Consider the following 14506-nt stretch of genomic DNA (forward strand, 5'->3'; position numbering starts at 1 on the left):
TTATCCCATTTACTTTCTGCAAAGAACCAGTTCCACTGGCAGCAAAACAGCCCCACAGCATAATACTACCACCACCATGCTTGACAGTAGGCATGGTGTTCCTGGGATTAAAGGCCTCACCTTTTCTCCTCCAAACATATTGCTGGGTGTTGTGGCCAAACAGCTCAATTTTTGTTTCGTCTGACCACAGAACTTTCCTCCAGAAGGTTTTATCTTTGTCCATGTGATCAGCAGCAAACTTCAGCCGAGTCTTAAGGTGCCTTTTCTGGAGCAAGGGCTTCTTTCTTGCACGGCAGCCTCTCAGTCCATGGCGATGTAAAACACGCTTGACTGTGGAGACTGACATCTGTGTTCCATCAGCTTCCAAATCCTTGCAGACCTGCTTTTTGGTGATTCTTGGTTGACTCTTAACCATCCTGACCATTCTCCTCTCTGCAGCGTGTGATAGCTTGCATTTTCTTCCTGATCGTGGCAGTGACACAACTGTTCCATGCACTTTATACTTGCGAATAATTGTCTGCACAGTTGCTCTTGGGACATGTAGCTGCTTTGAAATGGCTCCAAGTAATTTCCCTGACTTGTTCAAGTCAATAATTCGCTTTTTCAGATTCACACTGAGTTCCTTTGACTTTCCCATTGTAGCTTTTGTGGCTGAGCCTGATCACAGGGTCAAATGAGCCCTATTTAAATGGGCTCATGAGAAGTGAACAGCTGTAGTCAATCAGAATCACTTACAAGAAGTGAAGAGACCATGACATGAAGCTAATTTGATTGACACAACTCTCTACATCACCAAAATTGACAATTTATGTTGCTGTATGTATATTTTTGACCCAGCAGATTTGGTGACATTTTCAGCAGAATCATAATAAATTTATGAAAGAACCAAACTTTATGACTGTTTTTTGTGACAAACAAGTATGTTTCTGATCACTCTATCACAGAAAAATAAGAGTTGTAGAACTTATTGGGAACTCAAGACAGCCATGACATTATGTTTTATACAAGTGTATGTAAACTTTTGACCACAACTGTATGAATTGAATGTGAGAAAAAAATGGTGGGAGAAAATTATGGTTATTAAGATCATTACAAAAGATTATTGTCAAATTACAGATGGAACTTTTTAAAAACTGGACATAATTATAATTAGAGTTGGACAACTTTAGAATTATTCTACATGTCAGTTTCTATTAAAATGCTAGTTAAAGCTAATACATTTTTTTATGCATTTAATATTGTTTCATTATATTTTGAGAAATTTCAATCCCATTTCTGGTCAGAAATAAAGCAGTTTTATGTTTATAAAATTTAATCTGCAGGGGTATGAATAATTTTGGACTCTGATATGCGTTGCTGCTTTTAAATGCTGAGCACAAAAATGAAAGAAGATTTGGTGGCGAGCCTCAGGGTTTGGGTTTTATAGTTCAGTCTAACCTGGAAAGTCCCAGATGATCAAACTTACTTTCCTTTTGGCAGTGAATCAGGAATGAGGAAAGCCGCCTTTTAATTTGTTTAAAATATTTAATCTAAAACCAAGCAATGCCTATGATGCAGCCTCAAGGTGGGGATGAGAAAATTGATCCCAGTCTTAAAGAATGTACAGACACAGAGACTCAGACTGCTGAAAGGGAAAAAATGCCACCCCCCAATGCTGTCATGTGAATCTCTGTCATGCATATCTTTTTTTTTCCCCTGGTTGTTGAAACCTTTTGCCTTTAAGTAAAAATTATTTTTGAGCTCATCGTAGAAAACAACTGACGCCATCTTATTGCAACACCTGTGCAGCAACAAAATGGAGTCCAGGCTGACGTGTATCTAGAGCAGAGCTGGGTAGTAACTTTAGAAAAAGATATTCCTAGGAGAATTTTTACAGTACAATGCATTTATGCTTCTCTTACATGAGTAAAATTTCTGTACATTCTTCCCTCCTTGTGCAACTTCACAAAGTACAGAACAAAACATTTTATTCCTTCTTTTAATGTAATTTTTTCTACTCAGCCATTTGATCTGAATATACAGTATGTTTACAGGAAATAGTTTATATTATTACTGGAGTTGCTTTACATTGTTGTAAGTTATTAAACCTACTATTTAGGTTCTTTGTTTGTCATTGTCTGTGCATATCAAGTCATAACCTTAAATATTTATTAAGGTTATGATTCTATAAAACAGACTTTAAATAAAGCTTGATTGATCAATCAGAAAATTAATGTTTTTTTTTTGTTTGTTTTTGTTTTTTAATCACTTGTTTCTTCCTGAATTTGTTATTTACTGCTATTTGAGTAGAAATATTTATTTGCCGCTGTTTAATTGATCATATCAACATAAAATGGGAGGATTTGGATCTCCTGTGAGATTAAGAGTCAGTTTTTATTTCATTATCATGAACCACTAATGTTGTGATCTATGAAAAAAGTATTTGAGTTTAAAACATGGCTGGTTGGATGAACAGTTTCCTCCAAACCTGAACTCAGTTTTAACTCCCACTGTGCATCATCTATGATGCACCGCCTGCAGCTAAGACTTGACCCAAACTGAGTCATCAGCAGAACCCAAACACAGCAGACAATCTACAACAGAATGACAAAACAGGAAAAGTCAAAGTTCTGACTGCAGTCAGACTAAAATAATGTGCAAAAGGTTGTGCAGGAATCAGGAATAAATGTTGGCAAACCTCAATGAACTGAAGAAAGTCTATAAGAACGATTCGACCAAAATGATGCGAGAGATAAAGTCAGACTTTCTCTACATAACAATTCTCAAGCTGGGTTATGTAGAACTTCTCAATTTTGACTTTGTTTTTGTTCAATAAAAAATTTGAATAGTATTGTGTTTTTTTATCACCACTGTGGTCAGATTTAGATATTTTTAGAAAATAGTGAAAAAAACCTGACAGTATTTTTCACTGCATTTTCTCAGAAGGTGAAAACGAAAGCATTTCTGTAAGTATGGGTTGGGCTTCGTAGCCTGAACTGACCTGGAGAGCCGTTTCCTGTAAACATAGTTTGTTTTGTTCAGTCTGGCTGTTTGGAAATTTGCCTGATGGTTTGTGTCACAAAAAGCAATAACCAGTATCTCCCTTTATCAACACTGTGGGCACCATTTTGATGCAAAAAGTTGCCCGTCCACAAAATGGAGACTAAAGTCACATGTCTTAAAGGTTAGATATATCTTTTAGATACAAACAGTAATTATTTATCTAAGGTTTTGTGAATTGTGCTCATATTGATATTTTCTTTCTTGATCTCCATTTGTGATGATTTATATATAAAGTTCAAACTACACCAGTTTTTGAGAAAACATGTTTACTCAAGTTTCTGATGCTTATTTGGGATGAAGAAAGTCACAGTGAAACAAATATATGTACAGTTAGCATATAAAAATAAGGATTTAGTTTTTAAATCTGATGTTATTGATATGCACAAAATTATATCCACCCCACACTTTTTGGGTTTAAGGTGCTTTTAAAAGTGATTTCAGCCATAATGCAAAGACTAAAAGTTTGTTTTATTAATAGAAATTAATAAATGCCATCTAAAGAAAAGTAAATGCTCTGACTTTAAAACACAGTTGAAGGTTTTGATGAGCAGATTCCTCAGTGACTCATTGTTTTTCTTGGCTGCTTCCCATCAGCAGTTTCTGCCGCCTGCAGGTAAAAGAGCAGAAAGGTAACCTGCCTAACGCCGCCTGACAGCCGCCATCTTATGATCACGGTTTCACATTTCAGTCACTTAATGGCCGACGCCGAAAGAGATTCAACCTGTTTTAATTCTACGATTTTACATTACAGGACCATAAAATGGTTTTTAGCATCTCTGTACATACATATGTATAAAAATACATCAAATATAAAAAAAAGTAAAGAATTAGCAAAAAACTATGGACACCCCTGTTGCTTCTGCAGGATTTCAGAGGATGTTAGTGACAGAGAGCTGGTGATCAGTTTAGAGACCTTAATGATACCACAGGAATTTGTCTTTAGTCAGGATAAATGAATAAAGACAGTTTGAAACCTTTTCTATTTGGATTTAAATAATTTTGGAACCTGGTAAAAACAACAACAACCAAAAACATTATAATAGGGAAAACAACTGAAATAGACAAAGTGCCACTACTGTATATTTCTTGTATTATTAAGCTTCCTGAATGCATTTAACAATGAAAGTGTGAGTATTTGTGTTTTCTGTTGAGTCTCCATGTTGTCCTGTTGATTAAACACACCTGTCCCTTGTGTCCTTTGTTTCCTGGTCTATGTTACTGTCTTATGTCCAGCTGTCATTGTTTCATACCAGTGCTACCAGTATTGAGTTCCTAGCTTCTGCTGCCTGGACTTCTGGATTATTTGTGTTATTTGTCATTAAATCATAACTTCTTTCATTTCTACCTGGGTCCAGAATGTCTTCCTCTCCATCTCTACTATAGCAAATCCTGACAGAAAGTAGTTTGGATGGTGAGCATCAGAATGCAGCATTTATGGTTTGGACTTGTTTTGTTTAAACTGAGAGGGAGAGGTTATGGCCATGATTACAGTTTTATTTGGTTTAATCTGTGAAGTTTCATTGAAAGCTTCTGTAATATTCATGCTATAAATAACAATACCCATAGTGATCATGCCAAAGTCTGTCCTCTTTCTATTGAAAATGAATCTCATATTTGGTGACATTTGATACTGTGCTGATAAAAACATAGATATAAAGTCGATCAGGACTTCCTTAAAGCACAGAGTCTCGTCTCTTTGCTGTTTCCAATCAGCAGCTTCTGCCTCCTGTGGCCCAAAGCAAACAAACACAAAGTTACCACGCCTAACAGCCGCCATCTTACGATGAGTTTCTGCATATGAAACACAAAATGGCCGACAAGGAAGAGATAAAATCAACAACAACATTGTCATATAATCAACAACATAACTGGGTTGGTTTCATGAGAGTTAAGGTTCTTGTTTTGTGATCTGCTTTAAAAATCTATGATGGTTTCTGTTTGTCTCTTTTAAGCTTCCTGGAAGCATTTTGTGTCAAACATGAAAGTAAAACTAATTTAATGTGCATCAGAATGTGGTAATCGTGGGTTGGGCTTTATAGGCCGATCCGACCTGGAAAGTCCCTGATATGCTTTTATTTTATTGATGAATGTTTGGAGAGTTTCCTGTTGGCGTGTGGGATAAATACTGATGGTTATGAAGATCATAACTCCCTCTATCGACAGATACTGAGCTCACCTCACAAAACATGTGACGCCATTTTGTTGATAAGACTGAACAACAACAAAATGGAGGCTAAAGTCACGGATCTCAAAGTTTATAGATTTGGTCCTTTGTGCAAAATATTTTATTCACTCTGACAAACTTACTTTAATTTTTATCTCCATTAAATTGAAACATGACTAAAGAAATCTTCCTGAACTGTTTTATAAATGTTAAACTTCTCCTACGTCATGCAAGGTTGAGGTTGGTTTCTGGTGATTCAGTGATTAATGAACAATTTGGACAAATCATCAGATCATTGGTCAGACCTAAATGCAGTTTAGCTTTAAAAGTTAGCTGATTTATTTATGGGAATTATTTGTTTTTGGATTCTGGGAGGAACATTTTTCTGACTTTAATTTATTTCTTTATCTAATCAGTAATGAACTGGTTAAATTTTTCTATGAGGTAAAACTTTAGCTTTTATTTTTAATGTGTATTTATTCCTCTGCATAAACCATGAGATCTTTTGATCTGACTGAATAAAGAACCTGTTACAAGTTAAAATGTGGCTTTTCGGAGATACCGGGTTTATTCAGCACTATGACTCATGTTTAGTGTTGGCTGCTTCCCATCAGAAAGCCGGAGGTGAAAAGGCGGGAGGGAACAGCACCAGCAGCCGCCATCTTAGGACGAGATAAACGTTTCAAACACAAAATGGACGACACTGAACAGACTGACAATGACATCATAAAAGGCATATGTGACTCATTTTTGTTCTGATTTTATAAAAGTGTGATAATAAGACTAATATGCATTTTCCACATTCACTGTTCTCTATCCTCTTCTTCAGCATTAAGCATCAGTTCTTCTGAATGTGTTCATGTTGTGCAGCGTTTCACCAAACCAGATCTGCACCATACCGATGCTCCACAGCCAGGCTGGAAAGTCCCGACTGGTTTTCTTTCACTTTCTGTCTTTATTGTTGTGTAATCAGCGCTGACTGCCAAACTGAGCCAAACTGCAGGCACAGGTCAGATCTTGTGACTGAAAGCATGATGTGTCACACTTTGACTTTTAGGTGATTTCTTTTCTCTTTTTTTCTATCAGTAAAATTTGTTACGAGAAAATTCTGGATCTCATTCACTGAGGAATAAAAATACATCAGATATTGCAGTAAAATATGCCAATCTGAGCAGCTCAGGTCACGTAGCTCCCCTACCGGCGAGGCTTCTGCACTGCTTCTGTGACGCACTTCATATTTCTAAACCACAAGAGATAATTTCTATGCAAAAAGCAGAAAAATCTGATGACTAAAAATTCAAATGAGCTCTGCATTGTAGCAGCTTGCTTTGACTGTTAACCAGATATTTAATTGTTTAATTTACTTATATATTCACTGTAGAACAGCCATTAGCTTGAGTTCACATGGGGATCCTAAGTACAGCCAAATTTATCCAGTACTGATAAATACACTAAATACTTTTTGAAATATAACTGATTATTAATGTGTCCATCACATAAAATCAGTTTCCTTTTAATTAAAACAGATTGGCAGTGCAGGTAAGATTCTCTTATTGTTTTCACTGATAAAGAAAAACTAAATTCATTTCAAGCTTGTTGCACACGTTGACCTTTTGAGAGGTCATCCTCAACTGCAAGCTGTTTTCTCAAAATCTATTGTCATTAAACTTCCCCTATTTGTTTCTGCAACATCAGCCTCTATGTGTAAATAATATGAAATGTAAGTTTTTTCCCATAACCTGTAATCTTTGCTTTACTGATTAACTTGAACTTCTCTTTGCTACAACTGTTTAGTGTTTCCCTGAAATACTCCATAAACTTTGAACTTTAACTGATCTGAACTTGCTTCAGTTGTATTGTGTCATTAGAAACAAATAAACCACCGTTTCATGCTTTCATTATGTGTGAATAATGTCTCTCACTGTGGTTGTCTGAAGACTTAGGAATATATTTGTGTCCATTTCTAGCTGTCAGTGGCTGTTTGTCATCTGTTCATCAATTTCTTTGTCCTGATTAATGTAAGTTTCACAGCGTCACAGCTGGTAGGATTGTTTCCCTCTCATCTGACTGACTCCCATAATGCAGTTGGTTTCTCTAAATTGATTCATGATTTGTTGCATTTTGAGATATTTTAGTTTTCTTTATGTTGTCTGAAAGGTTCTCTTTAGGTTTTAGTGATCAGGCCTGGTAGGAAAACTGGATCCAGATATTCAAACTAAAATGTTCAAGCACAGTTAATTGAGTTGTTGGGAGGATTATCTCTTCAAATAGGGCCAGTTTGGTTTGGGGTATTTTTTCTCCATCCATAAGAAATGGCAGCTCCAGAACTGCATTTATTCATATTATATAAATACTGTACTCTACAGATGTGGTAATGTGGCAGAATAAAGCTGCAGCTTCATCTGAACCTCTGGTTAAATTGTATTTTCAGTTCTTTATAATTTCTCCGGCTGAACAGAGGAATCGCCGTTCTGCTGAGTAATCTTTGAAAAGAAGAAGCCAAACCGTAACTGGATAAAATGGCTTCTGTGTAACGTGACACTTGCTTCTTTGTGCCTGTTGAAATCGAAAGTAATAAAGGAACCGAAGCAGCACCAAACACAACAGAAACGACACCAAAGTAGCACGATTTCTACACCTCAGCTGCTTTTGTTTGACTAATGAGTGAAACATGAGGTTTGCTGATCTAAAGGGACGTGGCCTAATAAAGTTAAATAGATAATCTTGATTGATTCTGGTAAACCGCATAATAACACTTTGATTGGGGAATATTAACCCTGTTTAGCTGTATTTATGTAACTTTATTGAGTGGTAAACTCCCACAGTATCTTTGTGAATCCCCTGAAATCCCCTGAGTGTGAGAACAATGAGGTTTACAGCAGCAGAAGTCAATAAAACTACAGTTGGTCAAAGGTTTCCTTATTTGGTACGATAAAAAAAGCCTCCAATCAAATACCTGAGTTGTGCCCATCTGTGGGACGTCTCTGTCAGAGAACAAAGGTTGTCGGATAAAGAACAGCACTGGCAAAACAGAAAGCAAACATCAACCCTCCTCTGGCTTTTAGGTGGAGTTACAGCGCCAGCGCTGGCTGAATTTTTATTTTCTTCTAGAAAGATCATGTGATTTCTTGGAAACAGGAACTCAGGCAGCCTGGTGAATTCTAGGGGATTATCAAGAGACTCAGAGCAGGTTGAAAATGTTGCTCTTGACTGACATCTAGTGACAACAAAAACACAAATATTGGTGTTTGGACCTCCTGCAGAAATGGGTCAGACATGTAAAAGTGTTTTCAGTTCTTTGAAGAGTTCAGGGTTTGTGTGGGAGGGTGATGTTTTATCCTCCTACACTTTAGGAAACCAAAATCACTCAAGTTCACAGAAGTGAGAGTAACAGGTGAAGCCACAAGGCCAAATGCAGATACACCAGAACCACTGAAACTGAAGAAAAGAATCAAAAACATCCCAGCTGCATTCAACAGTTTGTGTGATAGTTACATTTTAATATAACAATCTTACCGTGTTTTTTATTTTTAATGAAGTGATTATCCTCACTATTTGAATAAATGCTGCTCTTCAAATGTATTTGCCTTAAAACTATAATTTCTGCTTCTGTTTCCTGAAAAGCTGCTCATGTTTAGATCTGAATATTTCAGCAAAAGGTTTAAAAAAGAAAAAGTTATTCTCTTGTTTTTATCATGACTGAAGAGACAAAAGCTTATGAGGCTAAAGCACATCAATATCTGCTAAAAACAGAGTCTCACAGTTTTATAAATAGACAGTCATAAAGGTCAGAGGCTCAGACTAAACATGGCTGTTTAATGAAAAGGCGTGAATGAGGTCGGCAAAACAGCAGAAAACTCACAGATGGAAAGCAAACATCAGGAAGGCCAACAGCAAACCAAGCGGTTGTGTTCGGCATCAGCATGACGGATCTGGTTAATCACGTGATTTCCTGTAAATACTCAACATTGCAAATCAGCAACTGGATGCAGCTTTTTATTTCTCCCAGCAAAAGATTTAAATGAGAGATCTCTACTGCCCCCAAATGGGATAAAACAAAACTAAAATTAGATGATGTGACATGATCTTGTTTCTCTTTCAGATTTTGGCCATTAATTTCTAAAATCTTTAATATGTTGATTAAACTGAACTCTGGGTTGATTCGTGTTGTTTACTTAACATCTTACTGCTGTTTGGGATTCTGGCAGCTTTAACTAAAAATCTAAATAAAGAATAATGAGGCAGGTCTTTCACTTTAAAGAAGGAGCATCTTAATTTGACTTTTGAGAATCTGAATGTTTAGGTTTTCTACAAATAATGTGGTTTAATAAAATTGTGGCAAAAATAGTTTAATTGTTCAGTTCAGTTCAGTTTAATTGAATCTTGCCACTAATAAATTGTTTGCTGGATGATTTTCTAATTCAAATAACTCTGCAGTAAACAGTAAAAATCGACACAATGTGGCATTTACATCAAAGATCCAACACAAATGTTTCTTGTTTGTTGATATTTTTATGCAGACCTTGTAACTCATTGAATCTGTTATTTAAATAAATACATTACCTGCAACTTTATTTGGTATATTTGTTAAATTGCCTGTTCATACAAATAGTGAGTGAGAGCTGAGACATCTGAACTGAACATCTCAATGGGGAGGAAAAGATTTTTAAGAGATTTCATGGTTGTTGCACCATGTGTTGCACACAAGCTTCTCTCGGATTTACAGAGAAAGTTCTGGAAAGAGAAAATATCCAGCGAATGGCATTTGAATAAACAAAAACACATTGCATATGTCAGAGTAGATTTGGAAGTTCAGATCGGCTCAGACTGGATTTCTGAACATGACAATGAGTTCAGTGTGCTGCAGGCTGTCCTCTGCTTGGGATCTAATGGAGATTTGCATTAAACAAATGATGCTATCATGATATCCGAGACCAGAAGTGTAGAGATGTCCTGATCTTGGGTTATTTGAGGTCTTGTTTTTGTTTCTGTTTTGATTATTTCCCTATTAATTTGTTTCTGGCCTTTTCTAAGCTCAGTGTTTCTCCTTGGTTATTGTTTATCTCCTCCTCAATTTCCTTCTTGTTCATTTCTACCTCATTTCCTGAGCAGTTTTTACTGATCAATAGAGAAAGACTGAAACAAATTAAATATTTAACTCTTCTGAAAAACAATTGACTTAAAAAGATTAGATAAAAATAGAATAAAGAAAAGGTTTTTTCCTAAATGTTGATCCCTCAGCACCATGCAGCTCCTGGATTTTGGGAAAAGGGCCTCAGATGCAAAACCAATACAAGTCTTGTTAAAGTTGCCTTTCATTAATTATCAAACTGATAAAAGTCAGGATTGGTTTTTCCTTTTAAGTATTTGTTGCTTTTATAAATATTGAAATATTTCTTGTGAAATTATCTGAACGGTGGAGAAATGATTCTGGTCTCAGCCAGAAGATCCAAACCGGGTTTGCAACTGCAGGTCACTTTCAGCAGCACTTAGAGAGTAGAAAAGATATGAAATGAATAATTAATACTCAGGTCCATTAACCACTTTAGCACTTTACAGTTTAAGAATAGATTGGGTCATTTTACCAACAGTAACAGTTCTGGGAAAAAATCCTCACTTTTATTTGTATAATTGTTTAATTTCAGTCATATTACAGGGATTTTCAGTATAAATGGGTGATAATGTCACAACATCTCAGTCGGATTTAATGCTGAACTTTGACTAGGCCACCCCCAAACCTTTATTTAAATAGCCATTCAGAGGTTCTGCTCCGTAACCCAAATAAGGTGAAGCTCAACGTTAAACACTGACAGATTTAATCTGTAAATCCTTCAGGATTATTTTTTAAATATTAACAAACAGCCTCCACCTGCAGCTGAAGATCACATAGAAAGCTACTTCCTAAATCCTGAGCATAATCAGCCAAAAAGACCAGATGCCAACAGCACTGAAATCACTCGGTTGGGTCTTTTTTTGCAAAATATGAGATTTTAAAGTCTTGCTCATGACTACACAGTTACATTTCAACAATAAAATCAGTTTCCCAAAGGCCAGAACTAAAAAATAAATTTTGTTTTAATGCTGCTCAGCTATTCGGTCAACTTCCTAAAAATCCGAGATGTGCAACAACTGCTGGTTTCTTTAAATCAAGATGCCAGGGTTGGTTGAAGGACAGAGTGTTGACATGCAGCACAGATGCGGGTTGCAGGACTCAAAGTTACTTTAATAAATTATTAAAAACCTTCAACAGAACAAAGAGCAAAAAGAGAATCATCATTAATATGGTAAATACAACTTAAAACCATTGATTACACAATAGGTTTTGGGAGAGTTATTTGCAAACATTGTAACAGGAAGTAAATTTAACTGAAAAGGCAAAAGCAAAACTGCTATCAAAATAAAGCAGGAAATGATGTTGAGCTTAAGATTTACAGAACAAACAGTAAACCCAGACTCTCTGACTCAGCAGCCACTTGATGACTTTTGCTGCTTCACTGACCACAAAAACGCGAGAAATAAGCAAACAGATGATTTTCAGTTTGACCCGTTCTTTGGTTTTCAGAAAAAAATATCACATAACTTTAAGAATTGAAAAGGACAGCAATCCAACCTTAAGCTTCATGCTTTTTGTTTTCATAAAGCTGTTCAGTAATGGAGGCTTGGGTATAAACAGCCTTTGATTCCAACTTCTGCAACTCTTTGTCTTTGTTTTGCTATAAGTAACTTGACTCGCCATAGATTGGTTTTAATATATTTGATATCACAAAAAGTACAAACATTTTTCCACTCAAACCATCTCTAACCAGTTATTTACGTACTTTGAGCAAAAAGTGGCATATTTTTAAGGCAGGGTCATTTGGCATATTCTCCTGTAATTTATGTCAGACGCCACAAGATGGCAGTGCGACACAACTCTTGTTAACTGTGAAACGCGTTGACCCGATGTGGCCAATAGATGGCAGCATAGATCACATGATTTTGCTTGGTGCCACTCATAAAGTACTGTTTACCTTGCATTGTCATTAAAGAAAATAAAACAAAAATAAAACCTAAATTTCCTTGCAGGAAATTTCTTCATAATAAATTAAGGGAAGAAATGAATGTAATCTAAGAAGTAGCCTAACAAACAATTTAATTCCAAATACACTTAAAAAAAAAAAAAATTCTCCCTTATGCTTGGCACTGACTTTGTACTAATTAGATCAGGTAATTCTTCCAGAATCAGTCAAACCAACAACTTATTAGATTCACTTTCTTTTGTTTGATTAGTGGCAGACAAATATTTTAGTTAAATTTAAACCCCAAATCTCAAATCGAAAATCTAAATTTTAAGCTGGAATATTTTCTCAGATACATTCAGGAAAAGAATTCTCAAAAATAATACGCAATACAGCTTTAGTTTTTCTTCACCTTCATGTGCTGTTTATCTGAAAACCCAAGAATATTTAAGTAAGAGATGAACATAAAATCTAAAAGTTATATTGATTTAAGACTTGAGTCATGGATGTTTTCATGTGAAATTGTAGGCAATGTACATGATAAGCGTCACTGATTGATACAAAAAGTGAATGTGAATGAAATGTAACAGAAAGTAAATGAACTTTATGTTTCATTTTGCAGACTTTGCTGATCAACTAAAGTATTTCACACTTTTTTCTACATTAATCCCTTTTAACTCACATACATTGACCAGTAGGTTTTCCTTCATAAATGTTCCAGGTTTTGTCAGGTTATTATAACCTCAAACATCAATGTGTTTTATCTCCAGCTTATTTGTCATTAAGGTTTTAAATGAAAATGTCCTTTTGATTTCAGATATTTTTAAACATAAAAATCAGAAAATCTATTAATGCCTTTGTATTCATAAAGACAAATTTGACTGAAATTGCAGCTGCAAGTTTTTCAGGGAATATCTGCAACTTTTTTTGAGTCCAATAAGATGAGACAGAAATCGTCTAAACAACAATTTTCCAATCATGCCAGAAAATTATATTTAGTTATGGACTTTGACTAGGCCTTTATGACACAAAAACATACTTGGATTACAATTTAAGTTTTAATAAATGTAAAGTGACAAATGCATATTTTATCAGTTTTTAACTATTCTTAATAAATAACTGCATTAAATTTTCACTACAGCATCTCACCTAAAGTTTTAGTTAAATTTTTAATAATTTTTTGTCATAAAGTAGAAAACTGTGATTTTTGTCTTCATCATTTTCATAAATTTCAAAATCTGATGAAAGAAATTGTATTCAACTGTTTTTTTTTTTTGTCTGTTTGTTTTGGGGTTTTTTTTTTTTGTTTTTGTTTTTGTTTTTTTGCAAAAGTGGTATTTCATTATTTTAAAACCTAAAAATAGAAATAAACTAGTAGTTCTTTAAAATTACATTTCCTGTGTTAGAAAAATGTAACACATTATAATTATAATGTTATAATTTTTAATAACATTTTAGTAACATTAAAAATTATAATGTTATTAAACATTGTTACTGTTTTTAACATTTTCAATGTTTAATAACATTACAAATTATATTATCATTTACAAACTATCATGTAGTTTTAGCAGCTTCAAATTGAACTAATTTAAACTACTTAAAACTAATTTAAATGAGGACAAAAATGACTCTGGATAGTGAAGGTTGCAGAACAACGGATCTAAACCTTTGATTCGTGGGTCTGGCTGAATGTTTGGGGTCGCCGGTGAAATTTCTCCTCAGTTTGAAGCCTTTTGAAACTTATATAAGTTTCATTGCAGAGCTGTTCTGTAATTTGCTCCATCAATCTTTTCAATAAATCTAACCAGCATCCCTGCCCTTGATAAGGAGATGCATCCCCGCAGCATAATGCTGCCACCACCAGGTTTCGTCTCATGCTGAATTTCACATGTTGTCCCAAAGGTAAAATTTTATTATCATCTGACCAGATCTCTCTTCTGCAACATATTCACTGCGACTCCTGAGTTGTACATCATTCTTATATGGAAAGCTTTAAATCTCTTGTGAATTTCTCCAAAAACTGCTTATTGTTCTTCCATGAAGGCCAGAATTGTGAAGTGTTTTAACTAATAGTTATTTGAAATACAGGTTTTAACCTCAGCTGTGGATCTCTGCAGCACTTAAAAAGTTAACATGTTTTTTAGGTATACCTAAACTGTTATAATTCATTTTTAATATTGCAAAACCTGAAATAGAAAATTTATGCATCTTTTTTTACTATGTAGTACTTCATGTTGGATTATAAAAATAAAATCTCAATAGCTTAATTTGAATTTTATAGTTGTAATGTGAGCATCTCAAG

Source organism: Poeciliopsis prolifica, unplaced genomic scaffold (genome assembly GCF_027474105.1).
Source record: "Poeciliopsis prolifica strain line A6 unplaced genomic scaffold, Auburn_PproV2 SCAFFOLD041, whole genome shotgun sequence".
NCBI classification, from domain to species: domain Eukaryota; kingdom Metazoa; phylum Chordata; class Actinopteri; order Cyprinodontiformes; family Poeciliidae; genus Poeciliopsis; species Poeciliopsis prolifica.